Source organism: Mastomys coucha, unplaced genomic scaffold (genome assembly GCF_008632895.1).
Source record: "Mastomys coucha isolate ucsf_1 unplaced genomic scaffold, UCSF_Mcou_1 pScaffold18, whole genome shotgun sequence".
Classification (NCBI taxonomy): Eukaryota; Metazoa; Chordata; class Mammalia; order Rodentia; family Muridae; genus Mastomys; species Mastomys coucha.
Window position 1 is genome coordinate 38,120,795 of NW_022196900.1, and position 22,411 is coordinate 38,143,205.

General features: G+C 33.7%; 1 protein-coding gene across 41 annotated transcripts in view; it reads right to left on the reverse strand.

Annotated features, from left to right (window-relative positions):
• Positions 1-22,411, reverse strand: part of Ptprd (protein tyrosine phosphatase receptor type D) — a 2,240,535-nt gene that overhangs the window by 1,990,183 nt on the left and 227,941 nt on the right. For all 41 annotated transcript variants that reach the window (XM_031377711.1, XM_031377696.1, XM_031377694.1 and 38 more), the window contains exon 2: positions 3,151-3,205. The gene's annotated coding sequence lies outside the window, so the exon portion shown is untranslated. The remainder of the gene's footprint in view (positions 1-3,150; positions 3,206-22,411) is intronic.

Here is a 22,411-nt window from a genome sequence, read left to right on the forward strand (position 1 = left end):
TAAAAGAATGAAATGGACCAAAAAAAAAAAACTCTTTCAGTAACAAATTATAATATCCATCAATGTCTATGTTAGGTGACAGGCATGTATACAATGTTACAGAGTATTCATATCAGACTTTCACCAGATTGACCTATTTACTTTTATTAGAGCTGTAGATAAAGTTGTAATGTTGTCTTCCTTTTCCACCTTGAGTTCATACTCATCTTTTCATTCCAGTCTTGAATAAATAAAATGTCAAATTTATATATCTTGCTTAACTAGCCCTGATATCAAAGTGCTGCTTCCTTAAAATAGCAGAACTGTTAATATGCATTGACAATTGACAACACTTCTGCTGGCAAGGGACTTGTTTCAAAGAGAGACTGTGTTCATGTAGAGAAGAAGAAAATACGAGATTTGAAATAGAATGTACATCATATATATATATATATGTATATATATATATACATATATATATATATATATATATGATTTAAAAAATTACATAGGGTAAATTGAGGAGATATAAAAAGGGGCCAGGTCTGGTGTTTGATTATTGTAATCACTGCTCTCAAGGAGCAAGATAATTAAAAATTGTCAAGGTCAGTCTTGTCTATGGGATATGTAGAGACCAGCTTGGTCTACATTACAACCTATTTCAAAAGCTAAAATTAATAAACAAAAACAACACAATGTTAAAGCTAAAAATTCATGTATTATAGATTCATCAGGCTATAAAGGACAGCAGGGCTATGCTAGGGGACGGCTTGTACTAAATTTCAGAATCAAGACACCGGCATTATTAATGAATAAACATCCCAGAAGCAGTAGTAAACAAAGTTCTTATGAGTACCCAGATTAGGAGCTGACTAAGTTAGGGCAATTTTTGCTGAGATGAAACACCATGACCAAAGCATCTTGGGGAGAAAGGGGTCGATTCAAAATAGTTTTCATAACTCTTTATCAAACAAAGTCAGAACAGAAATATAAGCAGGCTAAGAACCTGAAAACAAGAGCTGATTCACAGAGTGTCTAGGAGCGTCGCCTAACTGCTTGTTCCCTTGGCTAACTCAGTATGCTCTCTTATAACTAGGAACCACCTAACCAAGGATGGCCCTATTGACAATAGGCTGGACCCTCCTCCATCAATCCCTATTTAAGAAAAAATGCCCTATGGACTTGTCAACAGCCTGGTCTAATGAATGTTCTACCCTCTCCAATGACACTAGCTTTTGTAAAGTTGACATATAACTAGCCAGTACATGGGCTAATTTGTACATTCTTTCCTGCTTGTTACAACCAAGCAGTTGATTTTTTGCTTTGGGTGCTAAATAATTTTATTTAATAAAAGATATTTTTGTGCATGTAGTTTCTTTGTCAACCCAGCAAAGCATTTTAGTTTATTTTAGTTTGGTCCTACAGAACAAATAAAGCAAGTGCTTCTTATTGTTCCTGTTCCCTTTTTCTGAAGTACACATTTCAGGTAAAGAGAGATCTCTTAAAACTAAGGGCATTCTCTTCTATAAACTTCTTTAGGGAGAGATAATATTCTAAAAAATAAAATGTAATATGTCCATTTTTACCTCATGTGACATATATTCAAGATAGATTGGTAGGACAGAAAAATATCATTTATTAATTCAACGGATATATGTAAAGAACAATTAGAAGGTAAATTGATATTTGATCTCTTTAAATTTACTTTAGGACTCTGAGAAATACTAGAAAGAATATGAAATTTTAAGAACCCTGCCTGCTGTTTTTGAAGATGTTAAGTTATTGACTAGGACCTATGTAATGTACCTCAGAATTCAAGATCCAGCTGATCTGACACACCCTACTCTAGCTTCCATAGGCAGCCCCACAATTATATGGCAACTCTCTTTCAAACACAATTGCATACATGAACAATAATAAATCTTAAATAAAATAAAAGAAATCTGAGCAATTGTAATTGTTTATGAGATGGATGCCCTGCTATACTTAACAAACCAAAGTTAAAAATTTTACTTTGACCCCTCAAACTACTTAATCATAAGCATTGATGCTCACAATTTAGTATATACAGCATTTTTCTCAAAGAACAGCTCTGATTATTACTTTAAAAGCATAAAAAACAGCAAAAATAATACATCTTCAACACATTCAATGGCTTAAAGAGATACTCTTAATAAACCTCAGTCAAACAATTTTGATAAAACATCTCACTCTTCCTTATGACAACCATCAATCTAGTCTCCACTAACAAAAATTTCCCAGTTTCCACTTCTATGCTTCTACCTTTGTCTTTTTCTCAAAAGAAACTGATTTTATCTAACTACACACACGTATGTCTCATGCAGCTCAAAATGTCAATCGCTTCTTTAAACCAATTACTTCATGGTATATGAAGTCAATGAAAGGCTTTCTTTTCTGAAGGTTCCCTCCACTTACCTTGGCAACTTGTCAGTCTCTGCTTGTGATAGAGTAATAAATGTGTATTCCCAGCATTTTTCTCCATTTACAGATATAATTACATCTAGGATTTTTACAGAAACAAGTTTTCAAAGACTTGTTATTTGAGGAGCAAAACGAGCACAGAAGCATGTCCCATATCAACTCAAGTTATCTTTCATTCCCTACTTCAGAATCCTGACAGTTGTACAACAGCAGACAGTTATAATCTAATAGGCTACATAATTTCAAGGATAACCACTTTCATCATTGTTTCATAAGTGCAAAAATCATACAACAGCAAACACAATATCTTTGATGCCTTAGAGATAAAGATCTATAATATAACTTTGACATTACATACTTCTACAAGCCATCAACCATCTTAAGGCCTTAGTTTATTTGCATGATAGAAGTTAACAACCTCTCTTACAATGTTTTATGAAGATTAAATGAGGGTAATTCCTCTAAGATCATGGGACAGAAAGCTCTCAATTGGATGTTAATGACTCATTGTGATACACCTTCTCTTCAATTAAACATTAATTCTAAAAAGAATACAAGATCCTGTTGGAAATAGCAAGAAACAATGCAACTTGTATAAAATTAGGGGTGCTAAACAAATATAATGGCAAATGGGATCTGGTATTTTTAGCCAAAAGGAAAAACTATCATTTTCTGTAGAGAAGAACTCAATAGAAGGATAATTTAATTTGATCTGCAGATATTACTTACTAGTTATGTGACTTTGAGAGAGGTCCTTTACTTCTTTGATTCTTCATTTCTTCACCTACAAAAATGAGGACATTTTACTAAGTGTATACTCTTTTGAGGTTCCTAAATAAATCCATTTATTTAATTCTATGAATGAAAATTTATTCAAATATAAAATAGGAAAACATTATACATTTCTATAAGCTATGAATTATGCAATATATTCAGTCCCTCATTTTCTCTCAAGTACTTCTTACTACTTGAGCTGTTAATAGAAGATTTTATGTAGCCCTGGTACCTGGTCAGTTACTTGGAATTGGTTTTGTTTGTTTTGTTTTGGAGTGTGTGTGTGTGTGTGTGTGTGTTTTCACAAAATATAACTTATATATTCTCTGAATGGAAGAGTCTTGGAAACTACAAGAGTTATCTTACCAGGTACTCTGAATGCATTTTTTTTTGAAACCTGAAAATTTTCTTAATGGACTTCTATCACTCCAATGCATGCAGAAGAAAATGTATCCTTTTCTCTAAAAGTTACATTGTGGAATAAGTGAAAATAATTAAAATTGATATTTATAGCATAACAATCAAATTTGCCACAGTGCACATGTGAATGCACTGTATATCAATTTCAACATTATTAAACATGTCCATATTACTGCCACAACATGAAATGTTTAGTGTAAAATTCCAGTGCAAGATGTTAAGAATATGCTTTGGAGTCAATTGGATGACTTCTCGCATTTTAATGAAATCCTGGGAAATTTATATCTCTAAACATCTTGTTACTTGTAAAAGGGAGATTATAATATTTATCTTCCTGCTTTTATTTCTGCTTTATAATTATTAAGTAATATTTGTTATAGGTAAACACTAGTTGACACTGAGTACATAAACAATATTATTTCTCCATCCCTGAATCTAATTTTCCACACAGTGAGTGCTAACAACTTGGCTTTTAATGGCTTCTTGCACAGTGGTCTCTAAGTTTCTAACCTTTTGAAGCTGTTAAAACAAAGTCAAATAATGATACTGCTGTGACATAAGTGTATGCTAGAATCAATAGATTGTGCTTCTTGGAACAAAATGCAATTAAAGAGGGTAGTGCTTGATTGCTTGGCAGTAGGCAGTCTTTCTTGCACAAACAAAACTGAAGCCTCAATCTGCTTCATAAACTAATTAGTATGAACTTCGTGTGCATTCCATCTAGGAACCATCCATTGATATTGACTCACGTCCTACTCATGATTGTACCCTTGAACTCGTCCTTTTCCACATACAGGTAACAAGTCTATTGTTTGTTTATTCCCTACTATAATAATCATTTTTTATTTTGTGGAATGAGAATACATTAATCACATTTCTAACTCATAATTCTAACGACTGTAAAATTTTATAATTGCCATCGGACTTTCACCATTTCTATGACATTCATAAAAAATGATTCATTAACTTAGAAATGGAAAAGGCAAATATGAGGTGGTAAAATATTCTGATTACTGAATATATTTTTAATGGAAAATATATATAAGCAATTAATATCCAGACTAGAAAACATAACAAAACAGATTTTCATTAAAATTTTGAATAATCTGAAGACAGAGTCAAAATTATTATCTGAAACTGAGAAACACAATATTTTAATGTATATTGTTGTTTATTATTAGTATTAGCAATCTCTATTCTATCTATGCTTATAATAAATTCAAGCATAATTTTAGTATTACAAATTTGTACCCTAAAGTAAAACAAACAATCTTTGATTAAATAATAAAAACCACTTAACATGCATATTTTCTCTAAAACATTTATTGACTGCAATATCTCCTTGCTTGAGATTTAATAAATATTTATTTTATGAGCATGAAAAGAGGTATATATCCATACTTGTATGATTGATTAATAATGTTCTTATTTAATTTATAAATATTTAGAAAGAAGAGCTCCAGACTACAACTAATGAAAATAATACTGAAATAATAATTGACAAAATGAATTGGAATGTATTAATATGTATTAAATATTTCAAATTCAAAATATACTCACAAATAAAAATTATAATATGTGCCATGTGTAATATCAACATGATAACATTTTTATAAATGTTGAAGACAAGTTTGGACATTGTTTAGTATATGATAAAAGTGATACCATATTAAAAGTGTAATTCTAACACAGAGACAATCATTGCAGAAAATAAATTTAGTTGACAGTAAGTGCCACCAGCTTCTTCTTTTTTTATAAGTGATATGTATGCTTTCAAAACAAACAAAATTAGGATTATATAAAATCTTCTTCACACTGGCCTGCATTGTCTCATATTTATATTAGGTACACATTTTAAATATTTTCAATACCAGTAAAATTCGAATTATATCTTTGTTCTGATTTTATGTATTTTCTAGAAAATATAATTTATACTTTTCTGAGTCTTATGTTTCATTGGCCTTTTAGTGTATGGATCAGCTCCATGTCTACTACCACAGCAGCACATATGTTCTTCCATCTATACCAGTATTACAGGGACATGGATTCCTTCTGTGCTCATTCTCATTATCATCTGAGGCCATTCATGACATCCATTATAACTGATATAAAATGCACTGTAGCTTTATTATTAAGACTCATCGTAAAGAGCTTCTCTGTAAGATAATTGCTGGCAAGTTATACCATCCAAAATATTACTGAGTAAATTTGCAGTAAGTAAATTTGCAGTAAAAAAAAACAAGAAAAGAAAACAGTAATAATACTCATACATTATGCAACTGGAATAAGTATAAAACTGAGATATTCATAGAAGGCTCTATTAGTTCTTTAGATCTGAAATATTTACAAATTTCCATAGGGCCTATTTTGACCACTAATATAGCTAGATATAACTAGCTAAAAGTTTCATGTGATGCCAAAAGATATGTGGGTTGAGCATTTTTTTCACCTACCATTTGGAGATAATATTTGGATTTATTATATATATATATATATATATATATATATATGTGTGTGTATGTGTATATATATATATGTATATATATAAAACATGGAAGCATCTACAGTAGTAAATTCCAATATGATTTTTCAAATGTCCTTCATTAGTCAATTGTCCCTCCCCATTTTCCCAATTCTTCCATTGTACTTTTCATTCCATTTAATATTCCCACTGTGTCTCTATAGAAAAACTATATATTCTATATTCCCTTATATGTTTGACCCATCCCCACAATACCTTAGATAATACCAAATCATCATGGTTATATGAATTTTCCTTTCATGTTGTAGACTTAAAAGATGACATTCATTCATTTTCTTGGCCCTCTGACCTCATAGGAGGACTGGCAGTCCCAACTCACCTAGACTAGACCACAGAGAGCTCCCAGAGACTGAGCCACCAACCAGGAGCATATAAGGGCCAGACCAAGGACTCTGGCAGAAAAATAGCAGAGTTCTCCCTGGTCAGGCCTCAGTGGGAGAAGATGCACTTAATCCTTGAGAGACTTGATGTCCTCCAAAATGGTGAGGACTAGTGAAAGGTAGCACCCTTTCAGAAGCAAGAGTGAAGAAAGGAATGGGATGAGGAACTGTGTGAGTGTTGACCAAGACAGGGTCAATAACTGCAATGTAAATAAATAAATAAAATAAATTTTAAAAAGGTGACATCCACATATAAGGGACAACATGCTATTTGTCTTTTAGATTTGGGTTACCTTACTCAGGATGGTTTTATTTTTGTTCTATACATTTACATGTAAATTTCAGAATTTACTTTTCTTTTAAAGAAAATACAATACCCCATTGTTTATGTAGAATGAAGTTTTAATTTTTGTTCCTCTGACAGTATGGAAATTGAACATTTCATTTACTAAAAACTATGGGCATTTCTGTAACCCATTTATTGATCAGTCTGTTTGATTTCATTTTTATTTTTGCAGGACTTTTTTTAAAATTTTTTTTAGATATAATCCTCTGTTAGATGTATAGGTAGCGAATATTTTCTCATAATCTATTGGTTGCTCTTCCTTTCTGGTCACTGCTTCCCCTGCTGTGCAGAAGCAATTTAAGTTTACAAGCTCCTTTTTTTTTTTTTTTTTTATCAATTGTCAGCCTTATTTCCCAAGAAAAGAGTGTCTTATTAGAAAGTCTTGAGTAAGCCTGTATCTTGAAGCCTTTCTCTAGGTTTTTCTTTAAAGTTTTTTGAATTCCATATCCCACCTTATGGCATTTGATTCATTTGAAATCAACCACAAATGGATAAAAGGCCAAGGTGATAGACAAGAATAATGTTTTATTCTTCTGCAAGTAGATTCAACTTTCCTTAGTGGCAATGTTGAAAAGGTTGTCTTTACTGCTGTGAATTTCTGTTTTCATTTGTCATAACTGGGTGATTATGGATATGTGGGCTTGCATATATTTTTAATTGTTCTTGTTTTATGATGTTTTTGATGTATTTAGACAGTACTTTATAACTGTATAACTCTCTTAAAAATTCAGTTATTGTGGTTTTTGAGTAAAAGACAGCAAGGCCTCAGTGAATATTTATTATATTAACATAGTCACCAAAAATCAAAAATTAGTATCAGCAATATATATAAGATTTTGCTGATAATCCTAAATATGCACATTGGTATGCATTTAGATAGTTTAATTTTTTGTTACAAATGTCAATTTAAAAGAAACTTACATTATACAAATGAAAGCAGTATAACTATTTTATACAAAAGAAATGGTTCTAAAATCACAATTTTGAATTCATCATGATAAAATTTCGAGAGAAAGTCGGGTAGAAAGGAACAAACCTTAACATAACAAATGTTGTATGTGGGACATCAACGGCCAACAGTATCCTAAATAGAAAAAAAGCTTGGGGCTATCCCATTAAAATCAGAATGAGGATGAAACAAGACTTCCCAGGATACCTATTCCTCTTCAATACTCTGCTTAACATATGAGCAAAAGCAATAGGATAAGAAAAGGGAATCAAATGGAAATAAAAATATAAAGTTATCCCTATTTCCAGGTTCCTATTATATGGAAGAGATGCCAAAAATATCACCAGAAAAATGGAAATGATCAACTATGAAGTGGCAGGATGCAATATCAACTTTCAAAATATCAAAATTATTACTCTATCACAACAACCAACATTCTCATAAAGTTATTTGGATATATCCCTATTCACAGTAGACACAAAAATATCTAAGAATAAACTGATTCAAGGAGGTTAAAGACCTCTACAATACACTCATTAAATTGCTTAAAAGGAAAGATTGTGGAAGACAGGAGAAAATACAAAACACTTATGTGGTCATGAATTGGAAGAATAAATATGAAGAAATGGATATTTTGGCAAATTCTATTGGTGCAATCCTTTACTCATAGTAACAATAAATGTTCAAAGACACACATGAAAATACAAAAGACCCCAGATAGGGTAGGCAATTCTGAAAAAAAAAATGAAGAATACTAGGGCTTTGGGCTACCAAATATAATTCTAGAAAAAGCTATAGTAATAAAAATAGTATGATACTGGCACATAAACAGATATGTGCACCACTGTAGAAAAATAGTAGAAGATGAAACATTAGGACATATAATGACAACTGTATGATATTGGACTAACATTTCAAGAATTATACAGTGGAAAAGAGAAAGAGTATTCAAGAAATTTAGGAACTTTGATGTACATGTACTGAAAAATTATTAGAAAGATATTGGTGCCTTGCAATAAAAATCACTCTAAATTGGTCAAAGACCCAACATGAAACCTGAAACATTGGAACACTTAGAAGAAAACATGGGTCAGAAGAAAACCTTTAAGATATGAGTGTAAAAAGTACCTTTCTGACTATGACACAATTCACTCATAAGAATTAAGGCCAAATGCTAACAGAGTTTTCAAAGGAAGAAATATAAGCTTCCAATTTCCATCAGTGCCTAGAGGTGATCCTGTGTCACAGTGGCTGGAGCTGATCCTGTGCTACACCTCTCGATACCCAAATACCTCCAGGAGAGTGATGATCTCCCAGGAATGCTGACATACCTGTGAGCACAGATAAGCCCACTACTTCTGCTCCAAGGGACCCGCCCAGAGCCCTGAGGACACAGTAACCAAGGAGCAGCCTTGGACAGGATCCTTCCTATTTCTATCTGTACCCCAGAGATAATCCTGTGCCACAGTGCCTGGAACTGATCCTGTGCCACAACTGTCCTTGCCCAAATAGCACTAGAAGAGAGCTAGCTCCCAAGAGTGCTGACATACCTATGAGCACAAGTAAGACCACTACTTCTGTTCAAATTCCTGGCCCAAGAGGGACCTGTTCAGTGCCATCAGGATTCAGGAAGCAAGGAACAGCAAGGGACAGGATCCTTCTGGTTTCCATCTGTGCCCCAGAGCTGACCCTGTGCCACAGCTCTCCTTATCCAAATTCCTCCCAGAAAGAACTGATCTCCCAGGAGTACTGACACATAGCCTTGCAGGAGTGACAAGCCACAGTCAAGCTAACACCAAAAATAATCAGATGGCAAGAGGTAAGAGCAAGAACATCATAAGGAACAAAAACCAAAGCTATTTGACATCATCAGATCTCAGGTCTCCCACCACAGTGAGCCCTGGATACCACAAGACACCAGAAAAGCAAGACTCTAACTTAAAAATCACATCTCATGATGATGATGGAGGATTTTAAGAAGGACATAAATAACTGCCTTAAAGAAATACAGGAGACTTCAGGTAAACAGGTAGAAGCCCTTAAAGAAGACCACAAAAATCCCTTAAAGAATTACAGGAAAATACAACCAAACAGATGAAAGAATTGAACAAAACCATCCAGGACCGAAACATGGAAATAGAAACAATGAAGAAATCACAAAGGGGGACAATCCTGGAGAAGGAAAACCTAGGAGAGAGATCAGGATTCATAGAAGCAAGAATCACCAACAGAATACAAGGGATGGAAGAGAGAATCTCAGGTGTAGATGATACTATAGAAAACATTGACACATCAGTCAAAGAAAATGCAAAATGCAAAAAGCCCCTAATCCAAAACACGGGAAATCCAGGACATAATAAGAAGACCAAACCTAAGGATAGTAGGTATAGACGAGAATGAAGATTTCCAAATTAAAAGGCCCACAAATATCTTCAATAAAATTATAGCAGAAAACTTTTCTAACCTAAAGAAAGAGATGCCCATGAACATATAAGAAGCCTACAGAACACCAAATAAGTTGGACCAGAAAAGAAATTTCTCTCATCACAAAATAATCAAAACACCAAACAAAGAAAGAATATTAAAAGCAGTAAGAGAAAAAGATCAAGTGACATGTAAAGGGAGACCTATCAGAATTATACCAGACTTCTTACCAGAGACTATGAAAGCTAGAAGATCCTGGACAGATATCATATAGAACCTAAGAGAACACAAATGCCAGCAGAGGCTACTATGCCCAGCAAAACTCTCAATTCCTGTATATGGAAAAAACAAAATATTCCATGATAAAACCAAATTTACACAATATCTTTCCACAAATCCAGCCTACAAAGGATAATAGGTGAAAAACACCTATGTGAGGAAGGAAACTACACCCTAGAAAAAGCAAGAAAGTAATCTTCTTTCAACAACCCCAAAAAAGATAGCCACAAAAACATAATTACACCTCTAATAACAAAAATAACAGGAAGCTACAATCACAATTCCTTAATATCTCTTAACATCAATGGACTCAATTCCCCAATAAAAAGACATAAACTAAAAGACTGGATATGTAAACAGAACACAGCATTATGCTGCATACAGGAAATACACCTCAGATACAAGGACAGACATTACATCAGAGAAAAAAGCTAGGAAAAAATTTCCAAGCAATAGTTCCAATAAAAAAATGTTGGATTCTAATATTGAATAAAATCAATTCTCAACCAAGAGTTATGAAAAAGATAAAAAAGGACACTTCATACTTATCAAAGGAAATAATCTACCAAGAAGAACTCTCAATTCAGAACACCTATGCTCCTAATGCAAGGTCACCTACATTCATAAAAGAGACTTTACTAAAGCTCAAAGCACACATTGTACTTCATACAATAATTATGGGAGACTTCAATAGCCCTCTCTCATCAATGCACAGATCATGGAACCAGAAACTAAACAGTGACACATTGAAACTAACAGAAGTTAAATGGATTTAACAGATATCTTTAGAACATTTTATCCTAAAACAAAAGAATATACCTTCTTCTCAGCTCCTCATGGTACTTTCTCCAAAACTACCATATAACTGGCCACAAAAGAAGTCTCAACAAATACAAGAAAATTGAAATAATCACATACATCCTATCAGATCACCATGGTCTAAGGCTGGTCTTCAAAAACAATGTAAACAATAGAAAGCCCACATACACATGGAAGTTGAACAATACTCTACTCAATAATAACTTGGTCAGGAACAAAGAAAAGAAAGAAAGGAAGAAAGAAAGAAAGAAAGAAAGAAAGAAAGAAAGAAAGAAAGAAAGAAAGAAAGAATGAACAAAAGAAAGAAAGAAAGAAGAAAAGAAAGAGAGAAAGGAAGGAAGGAAGAAGGAAAGAAAGAAAGGAAGGAAGGAAGGAAGGAAGGAAGGAAGGAAAGACATTTTAGAATTTAATGAAAATGAAGGCACAAACTTATGGGAAACAATGAAAGCAGTGTTAAGAGCAAAACTCATAGCTCCTGAATGCAAAGTATCAACAAAACCAGGAGATGGTTGAGAAAATCAACAAGATAGATAAACCCTCAAACAGACTAACCAGAGGGTACAGAGACAGTATACAAATTAACAAAATCAGAAATGAAAAGGGAGACATAAAAACAGAGGAAATTCAAAAATAATCAGATCGTACTACAAAAGTCTATACTCAACAAAATTGGAAAATGTGGATGAAATGGACAATTTTCTAGACAGATACCAGGTATCAAAGTTAAATCAGGATCAGATAAACCATCTAAACAGTTCCATAAACCCTAAAGAAATAGAAGCAGTTAGTGCAGAATTTTATCATACCTTCAATGAAGACCTAATACCAATACTCTTCAAACTATTTCACAAAATAGAAACAGAAAGAACACTACCCAATTTGTTCTATGAAGCCATAGTTACACTGATACCAAAACTACACAAAGATCCAATAAAGAAACAGAACTTCAGACCAATTTCCCTTATGTATATTGATGCAAAAATACAGAGCAGAATTCTCACAAATAGAATACAAAAGCACATCAAAACTGTCATTCACCATGATCAAGCCTATTTATGAATCATTAGGTAGATTGTGTCCCACCCATGCAAATGAAAAAACAATACAACTGTGGCTTAGCTGTTAAAGTGCCATTATGAAAGCATATGGACTTTAGTCCAAACTTCAGAGTGCACATAAAGTTTCAAGAGGAGAATGATCTCCTTATAGTTGTCTTCTATCCAGGTAAATAGTGACATGCATGCCCCTGCATACCTATGCAGTTCCACACGCTGCAATCTTTGTTTTTATCATTATTAATTTATTTCATATTTATTTATTATTAATTTTTTTTCAATTTAAAAAGAAATAAATATATAAGCACATGTTATAACCTATGTTGCCAGCAGTTAGTTTTAAATAAGTAGTTACTGTAGAGTAAGAAACACCATAATGATATCCCAAAATTCTGACGTAGTGTTGGTTTGTTTCATGCCTTTCAATATTTTTTTTTGCTAACTGAATGTCATTAATTTCAAATTAATTTGTGACTACTTAAATACACAAAAATTAAAAATTGTCATTTTAACTTGTAACACATGTGGAATTATGTTAACTTCAAAATAAACAATTAGAAATTACAGTAATAAACTAATGCCCAATATGGTATGCAGAATAATTTCTTTCCAAAAATGTTTACATCCTAATTTCCAGAATTAGTAGATTGGATACCTTATGTTATGTGGCTAGTGAAAATAAAGGTTATGGAAGTTAATAATGTTAACTAGCTGGTCTTGAGAACTGGCAATTACTCTTAATTACCCAATTATCTACAAATTTATTACTATCCTTACAAATGAGAAAGAGTTGAGAAAGGGTATGAGAAAGATTCTCAATGACATAACTATGAAAGGCCGACAGGCCATGGTTGGAAGGCTTTACCATGATGAGCGATCATGAGCTGAAGGCAGAAGTCAACTTCTAGAAATCAGAAAAAGAAGGGAAAGTCCTTTTCCTAAGGCTGAGAAATGAATAAAGCACTATTATAAGCATGTGTGGACATGACTTTTGGACACTTATTTTCACTTGTGGGAGGCATATACCTAGATATGATATTTCCAAGTTAAATGAAAACCTTGTGATTAATTAATATTTACACTAAACACCAGTTTCTTTTACAATATGGGAGAATCATTTATATTCCCATGAGTGATATGTGAGAATTGTAGTTTACCCACAGTTTCAAAGATAATTGTTATCTTTGTGATAATTGTTACCAAGTTGTTATCAAATGTAGATTTGATATGCAATTTCAAATTGCTGATTATGTGAACCTCTCTTACATTTATTACCCCTTTTTATAATCTTTATTGCATAAGTGGTTATCCAAATCCTTTACTTAGTACATTTTGATGTAGTGAATAAGATCTTTGTGTTACTTAGGGAATACTTTTAAGTGGGATATATGACAGAGAACAGACTCATATATCTTTATTATGATAAAGACAATGAAAGGAAAGAAAAACAGGATATGATTTAGATTAGACTACATCAAATTTGCTACAATGCAGGTCAGTATTCAGAACCTTTTCTTTTGCATAACGTAAAAAGAGGTGTTAGCAATACCTGATAAGGCAAGTGGGTGAATTAAATTAGCTTATGGGGCAGATTGAGTTCTGAAATGAAAAGGCAACCTGGTAGTGAAAATGAGACAAAAATGTTGTAATTAAAATGCTCTGTTAATGGGTAAAATATAATTGCTGTTTCCCTATAGTACCATATAGGGGAAATATGACAGAGTAGCTTTATTAGTATTTATAAAGCACTGCTAAAATACAAATGGCACTAAAGAAGTTTTAAAAAATGCATTGGGGAACATATTATTTTATTTTTACCTCAAATTTTTACAATATCTAACAAGCATGAGAAACAGACATTCAAGTCTTGTTCAACTGAGTCCAAACAACTCCCAAAACAACACAGACTGCTGCCTTTGCCCTTGATTACCTCTCAGAACTTGAGGGTCTCTATTGCTGAAGACACAAGCTTTGAAGGACAAGATCAATCTGGAACTGATTTGGAAGTTCCTTATTGTATTTGAAGGTGTTGTGAGATCTGCCAAAGACTATTGCAAGCCTTGTCAACCACAGCACTGACTGAACTGACAAGATAACATTGTCACTTCATCTTAACAGCAACCAATACTATCTATATACACTTAAGGCCTTTGTAGCAGAAGGGAATCCATATCTACTACTGTAAACTTAGCCAAATACCTGTGGCTGGACAGGTCACAGAAACTAGAAGAGAATGTACCATTGTCATTTCCTGAAAGCAATGCAATGATATTTGTTGTCTAAATATCTATCCATGTACCAACTGATAAGTGTTGCTGTCACCCCACATTAAAAATATTTTCCATAGCAGATTAAGATTATTGCAAAACATGCCAAAATTAAGAGATTAAATTAATGTGGGGTGTCCAACTCCATTCCCAACTGATATATGTATAGCACAAGCTTTATGCCTGAGGCCTATGGAAATAAATGATAGAGGGATAGAAAATTCTATGAGCCAGCTCGAGAATACCTGTTGTGAGGTAGTATCCCTAAGACATGAAATGGAGAACACAAACAAAAACCTTCAACATTTTTGCCTAACAAGACCCAAAATAATGACAATGCCAGATGACCTGCCAGCAGGAACAGGAGATATTCCACCTAATCCTGCTACTTGAGGAAGACCTTTAGAATCTCAAATAATACTGAAAGAGAGATAATCAGTTTCATTTAGGGTAAAGCCACACATTGGTCATCCAATACTAAGTAGTTAGCTCTGGAGACATGTACATATGATATATATGTATATAGTGTGTGTGTGTGTGTGTGTGTGTGTGTGTGTGTGCATACATACATATAAATACATTAGGATACACATATAAATAAAATCATTAAGGAAGAGATTGTGAATTTGGGAGGAAAACATAGGAGGAGTTGAAGGAGGAAATAGAAGTTTGGAACTGAGGCAGATACAAGGTTCATAATTCTAGCTTTTAAAAAATTAAAGCTACTATTGAAAGAGTGATGAGTCAGCTTAACTGCATGCATTTATGCAGTCTTTGTCCTAAGAAATTCAGTGGTTCCTATGGCTGCAGCAGACATGTGTCTTACTATTTAAAAGCCATGTACATAAAGTTCTGAACAAAAGGATTATACAAAAAAATATTTTACTATCACAAATATTAAATATATTTCTATAAAAACAAAAATACCATTAAAATATAGAATAAGTAAAAAGAAGTTGTCTGGGAAAAAAGTAATACTCTCTTGAATATAGAATTTCTACGTTCTCTTATCTAGAATACTGCCTCATCTTGCATTACATTATTTCATATGCCACAACTACAAGTGGTTATTTCAATTTTCTATGTCTTAATTTGCTTACTAATAATTACACAACTAAATGTGTTATTATGATGAACAGAGGTGGTAAAATATAAGCAATTTGCCAAGTCTTAAGTACAGAGCCTTGCCACGACACTCTACAGTGTTGCAAGCTGTCCAAGAAAGGACAATAAAAACTACCAAGTGATATCTCAGATTAATTTTGAATCATGTATGCACTCATTCATATTCTTACTAATTATAATTATTGTTATTGTACTTTTAGGATAAGCCTTCATGATGGTGCCTATGCTGAGATAAAAATGATGACCAGGGCAGAGGGAGTACCACTCAGCCTTGTAGACTGTGTAGTCTAGTTGGAGAGGTATTATGATTTCTTGGGTTAATAAGATGCTGACAACTGATATGAAAAAGTATACAGTTATATGAGAATAGGATAAAAGAGATGGATATAATCTTGAAGATAAAAGACTCATTTCTGCCATTTGAGTATGTATACTAGAGAGAGGCTTATTAAACTGATGACAAAGAAATAAGTCTCTAGACCTAAAAACATATTCATTTTACAGTTCTAAATTATTGATATATGAGACATTATGCATTAAAGACAGTTGTGATAAATGGTTTAAAGAAAAAGATACATTACCAACTCCATTGGAAATTAGTTTGAATCTTCTGCTATCTATGACTGGCTAAATTACTGTGGTCCTTCATTTTTGTGAATACCGAGTATTGAACACGATTAAAATCAATGAATCGTGTCTTTGCCTGGCTCTATCCAGCTCCTATCACACAGTCAACAATAACCAATCTGTTTCTTTTAGTGCCCAATTACACTTTAATGGAGATTAAGAGTCACACAGCAGCTTTCTCTATAGAAATGGGGATGGATTTCTTCAAACAGAACCACTTATTCTCCACTAAGAAGAAAAAAAGTTGTGTTAGAGCCATGAAGTGATTACAGGTTGCTGAATAGCAGAATTGCATTCAATTTGAGATGGTAAGCTTAGCCTTTAACTTTTCAGGCTAGGCTCAAAAGGCATAATTTATCCAAGAAATAATAGCTGGTTTAGAGATGCTAGTGTCTTCTAGATTTTGAATTCTAACATATTCTTAATACTAAGAATTCCTAAAATCTTTTTTAGTCTTTAACAGAAATTTTGTTGGATATTTTATGTTTTTACATTTAAAATATTATCCCATATCCTTGCTCTCCCATCCCTCCTTCCTCCTCCCCCTGCTTCTATGAAGATGTTCCCACTCCTACCCACCCACTCCCACCTCAATACTCTGGCATTTCTCTACACTGGGGAAATGAGACTTCACAGGACCAATGTCTTCTCCTCCTCTGCTGCCAGATCCTCTGCTACATATGCAGCTGGAGCCATGGGTCCCTCCATGTGTACTCTTTGGTTGGTGGTTTAGTCCCTTGGAGTTCTGGGGTGTCTGGTTGGTTGATATTGATGTTCTTCCTATGCGGTTGCACACCCCTTCAGCTCCTTCAGTCCTTCCTCTAACTCCTCCATTGGGGTCCCCATGCTCAGTTTGATCATTAGCTGCAAGCATCCTCATCTGTATCAGTAAGGCTCTGGAAGCTCTGGCAGAGTCTCTCAGGAGGCATCCATATTAGGCTCCTGTCAGTAAGCATTTCTTGGCATCAGCAATAGTGCCTGGTTTTGGTGGCTGCATAAGGGATGGATTCCCAGATGAGGCAGTCTCTGGATGGCCTTTTCTTCAATCCCTTGCTCCAGTCTTTATCCCTTTATTTCCTCCCTTGTGTATTTTGTTCCCCCCACCCAAAAAGGACTGAAACATCCACATTTTGGTTTTCCTTGTTCTTGAGCTTCATATGGTCTGTGAATTGTTTGTTGGGTATGCCAAACTTTTGGGCTAATATCCACATGGTATACACAGTGTATACCATGTGTGTTCTTTTGTGACTGGGTTATCTCACTCAGGATGATATTTTCTAGTTCCATTCATTTGCCTAGGCATTTGCATGTAGTCATTGTTTTTAATAGCTGAATAGGACTCCATTGTTTCACATTTGAACAAGGAATACTTAACCTGTTCTTTCTTTTTTATTATTTTTCTTAAAAATTTTGAGGAGTTTGATGATTCAAGTAAATACAAGGAAACATAGTAAACTGAGATCCATTATTTTGGTATTAGGGCAGCATGGACGGGAAATCAATGGAAACTTGTATACCTGGATCAGTAATATATGAAAAAGGACTTGTACAAGGCTGAGATTAGAACTATAGTTTTGAGAAGAAGTTAATGTATTCCAGAGGTATTGGTAGGCCATTTGCATTTCATTTACTCTTATTTTGAGTGTAGAATACTGTGGGAAGAGAACTATTATGGTGAGCTCTTATTTCAACAGTCCAGTACCTCTGCTTATGTTCCAATGCAAACCGTTTTTATCTTATTAACCTCTGGCAAGCATTCCATTTTTACCTCATTTTAGAAATTAATTGAGTTGCGCTCACAGAATCTATAAGAATGGAGTGTGTTAAAGATCAAAACACATGAAGCTACTTCACATTGTTTTCTTATACATAGATTATTTTTATTAATATTATTATACTAATACTCTCTTGACCTGTGAACATGTCATCATCCCTGGGCATACTTGACCACTAAGAGCATCACATCAATGCAGCAAGACTTTTTCAATACTTTGTTTACACCATTGTCATTCCTATTCTTCTGATATCCTGTATTCCACAAAATGTTTGACTGAGGCTGAATTAACATGATTTATTGCTATTTGAGTAGACAGTTTGCTTCATCTCAGCAGACAGAGCATCAAAAGCACTGCATATCAAACAGACAATTGTCTCATGATGCAAAATTAAATTAATTAAATATGGACCATAAAAAATAAGAGCTATATATGTGTGACTATATCAATTAATACTTTTTTGTTACTTTTGTGTATAATTTTAAGTACATGTCTAAATGAATATATTGTTTGTTCAAGCATTTAGAAATGTTTGATATAAACTCTCAGTTTTTAATATCTGATCACCCAGTAGTAGTAGTAGTAAATATTTTTATTATATCACTCTATCTAGTCACTATATGTAAGCTCTATATTATTCAAGATTCTTAAATTAAGCAAAGGATTAATAATGTTTCATGCAGGAATTTATCCAGAGAAATCTATATTAATACTGTCATCTCTACTTCTGTTGTATAATATTCTTAGTACTGAATAAATGCCACAGTATATTTAGACAGCTTCTGTTTTATGAAAAGGCTGACATAAAAAAAAATAACTGGTAGTCAACAAGTTACAGCTGAGAATAGTCATCTAAGAATGATATATTTCACAGTGCATATATGAAAGCTACAGTATATATAATAATTTTCCTTTAACAAGACTTTTAGAATTATGAGATGTCCCCATTTTCAAGAAATTTACCAGGTAGTTCATCTGAGTGTGAAATATTAAAACAATCTCCTGAAAAATACTGGCCTCCAACATTCTCTGTTACATTATGACATTATACTAAAAATTGCCCTTTCCTTCATATTAGATTTGGAAGTAGAGCTGTGGTCATGCTGATGCTCTCAAAGAAATCTGCTTATAGAAAGTGGCACACTCTGTGGTAATCATTGAGCAATGCCTCACTTTATTGAGCCACCAATGACAAAAACCTATTGCTTTTCCTTCTTTAGCCACTGCATCCCAAATCTTGTTTACTCCACTTCCTAACAGCACTCTAGTCATCAATATTAATTGATGCTGTGTTTGCATCTATCTAATATGTCCTTTTTAAAATTCCAGCATCTCCAAACTGTAGGTCTTCTACAGTATAACAGTCCTCTTCAATCTCAACAAGGTCGTCATGGTTTGGAAGAAAGGGGGCTATGAATAAAAGCTCTAATGATATTTTAATCTCATTTACATAGATATTGTTTTGTATCATGGTGTACATATGTATAATATGTATAATGTATGTGACATAGGTAGAGATCAGAACACCACTTCAGTAACTGGTTTTCACCTGCCACCTATCCAAGGCTTCCAGGGATGGAACTTAGGTTGTCAAGCTAGTGTGGCAAGCTTCAACTTCAGCTGTGCAATCTTACTGGTTATAGATACTCTTTGTGCCAAGATATCACATAAAATTCACCATTATTTTATAACATAAAAAATATAAAATTAACTAACATATAAAAAACTATGATTTGTTGTATCCATTCTTATATTTCACTGAACACTCCCCCAAAACACACACACACACACACACAGACACTCACACTAATAATTTGAAATTAAAAGAATTAGTAGGATTCTTCCAGAGAATCAATCTTCAGCTTACTTAAAATGAGATGCTATTAATAAAAATCGAGACACTAATTTGAACCTCTCAGATCTAGTGGTTCCAGTGGTGGACCTGGGATGTCAACTAAGCAACAAAATCTTTGTCCTACAATCTAAAAAATTTCTCCTACCTGAAAGATGTACTTGGGTAAAAGGGGGCCAGAACTTGTGAGAGTGGCCAAGCAATAATTGGTTTAACTTGAGGCCTACACATCCAAAGTAAGCCCATGCCTAGCACTGCCTGGATGGCTAATAACTAGAGGCTGGGCATCCCAGAGACCTAGGATGGAACCAAACACAAATGGCCAAACAAACAAACAAACATTATAACAATATTCTGCTTTACTCATATATCAGAGGCTAGCCCATTGGTTAGCAGAGAGGCTTCACCCAGCAACTGATGGAAACACAGACAGAGAATCACTGATAAACATTGGACAAAGCTCTGGAAATCCTGTGAAGTAGGAGTAATAAAGATTATAGCTCCAGTGTTGGGGAATGCCAGGGCCAGGAAGTGGGAGAGGGTGGGTTGGTGAGTAGGAGGAGTGGGGAGGCAACAGGGAATTTTTTCCAGAGGGGATACCAGGAAAGGGGATATCATTTGAAATGTTAATAAAGAAAATATCTAGTAAAAATAAATAAATAAATAAATAAATAAATAAATAAATAAAATCCCATAAAAAAGAAAGAAATTAGAAGGTTTGACGACATCAAGAGATCATGGCCTATGGAATCAACGAAGCTAGACTAGGGTTTTCAGAGATTGAAGCAGAAATCAAGCATCCAAGTTGGTCCTGATTAAGACATTTGCATATATGTTGTGTTTGTGTAGCTTGGTGTTATTGTGGGATTCCTCACAGTGGGAGAACATGTTTCTGCCTCCTTTGTCTATACTTGGGATCCTTTTATTACTGAGTTATCTCATGCAGACTTGATTTGAGGGTTTGTGCCTAGTTTTTTTGTAATTTTTTTTATGCCAGGTTTTGCTCATATATCTGGGAGAACAGCTATTTTGTTTTCTGAAAGGAAACAGGTGGGTGGATCTCAAGGACAAGGAAGGGCCGTGAAGGAAGTGAGGGAGATGAATCTGTGGTCAGAACGTATTTTATGAGAGCAAAATGATTTTAAGAGTTCAGATTAAAAATCAATTTGAACTGGAGAGATTTCACATCATTAAAAAGACTTGGCTTCTTCTCCAGAGGACCAAGGTTCAATTCCTATCACAACATGTAGCACACAAGAGTCTGTAACTACAATCCATGGTATCTGACACACTTCTAGCCATCACAGGTCCTGTAAGCATGTGCAAACACACATAAAGGCAAATAGCTATACATATAAAACAAAAATGAAGGTTTAAAAAACTATAAATACCATCAAGAATTAGGCAGTTCATATTTATTTAGAAAAATATGAATATACTACTATATTGTAACATTTGCATTTTCAGAATAATAAACGAAATGCATAAAAAATTAAGAGAGAAGAAAAAATACGGTAACTGGATTGAGGTGCAGAGTGCTTTTCTGTAGGCCCTATAGTTCACATTAAGATTCTTGTACTATAGCCTATTTGGCAGAGCCTTACTTCATGGTATGTTGGGTCTTCCTTTGTTTCACTTGGTTTAGCTAGAAAAATAACTATAACCTTAAGAATTCTTTAGCAAAAGAAACCAAAATTTCTTGGATTCATGTCTTCATTAAATACAATGAAATGGTTTACAGAAAATTCATGAGCCCCATATTCTAAATTTACAATTTTGTTGGTATTTTTAAGACGTCTTAGAGGTTCTCTAGGCGCTTGTCAAAGGTAATAGGATAAATGCCCACATCATGGAATTGTAAAGATTGAATTTACTGAAACACACAAAGTGTGTAAAGCAGAGATTGGTGCCTAGTGATTGCTATACAATTAGTTGTCAGCAAAACATCCTTAGATTATTTTTGCAGTAGGAATAAGAATGATTTAAAATAATTCAAAACTATAAATAATGTACAAAGCTCTAAAGTATAGTAAATTGAAAATGGAAAATAATAAAATTTAAATGTTTCCTAGCCTATCAGCGATCCATGAGGGAATTAAATTTTCTTGCTTAATTGGAGGCCAGTGTTGAATGCTTAGCTGTATTAAGAAAGGGCAGATAATTATGTGGTTAAATGAGAAACATAATTCTAAGATGAACCACTGACAAACAGACTCAAACACAATAATAATCCTTTGAAGATTCGGTAGAGTCCACAGCTCCCACTACACTGTTGATGACTTGGATAAGAGCAATAGAATATGGTTAGAAATGTACAGCCTCTGATGCAGTTCACTTCAATATCACTAGTATAGCA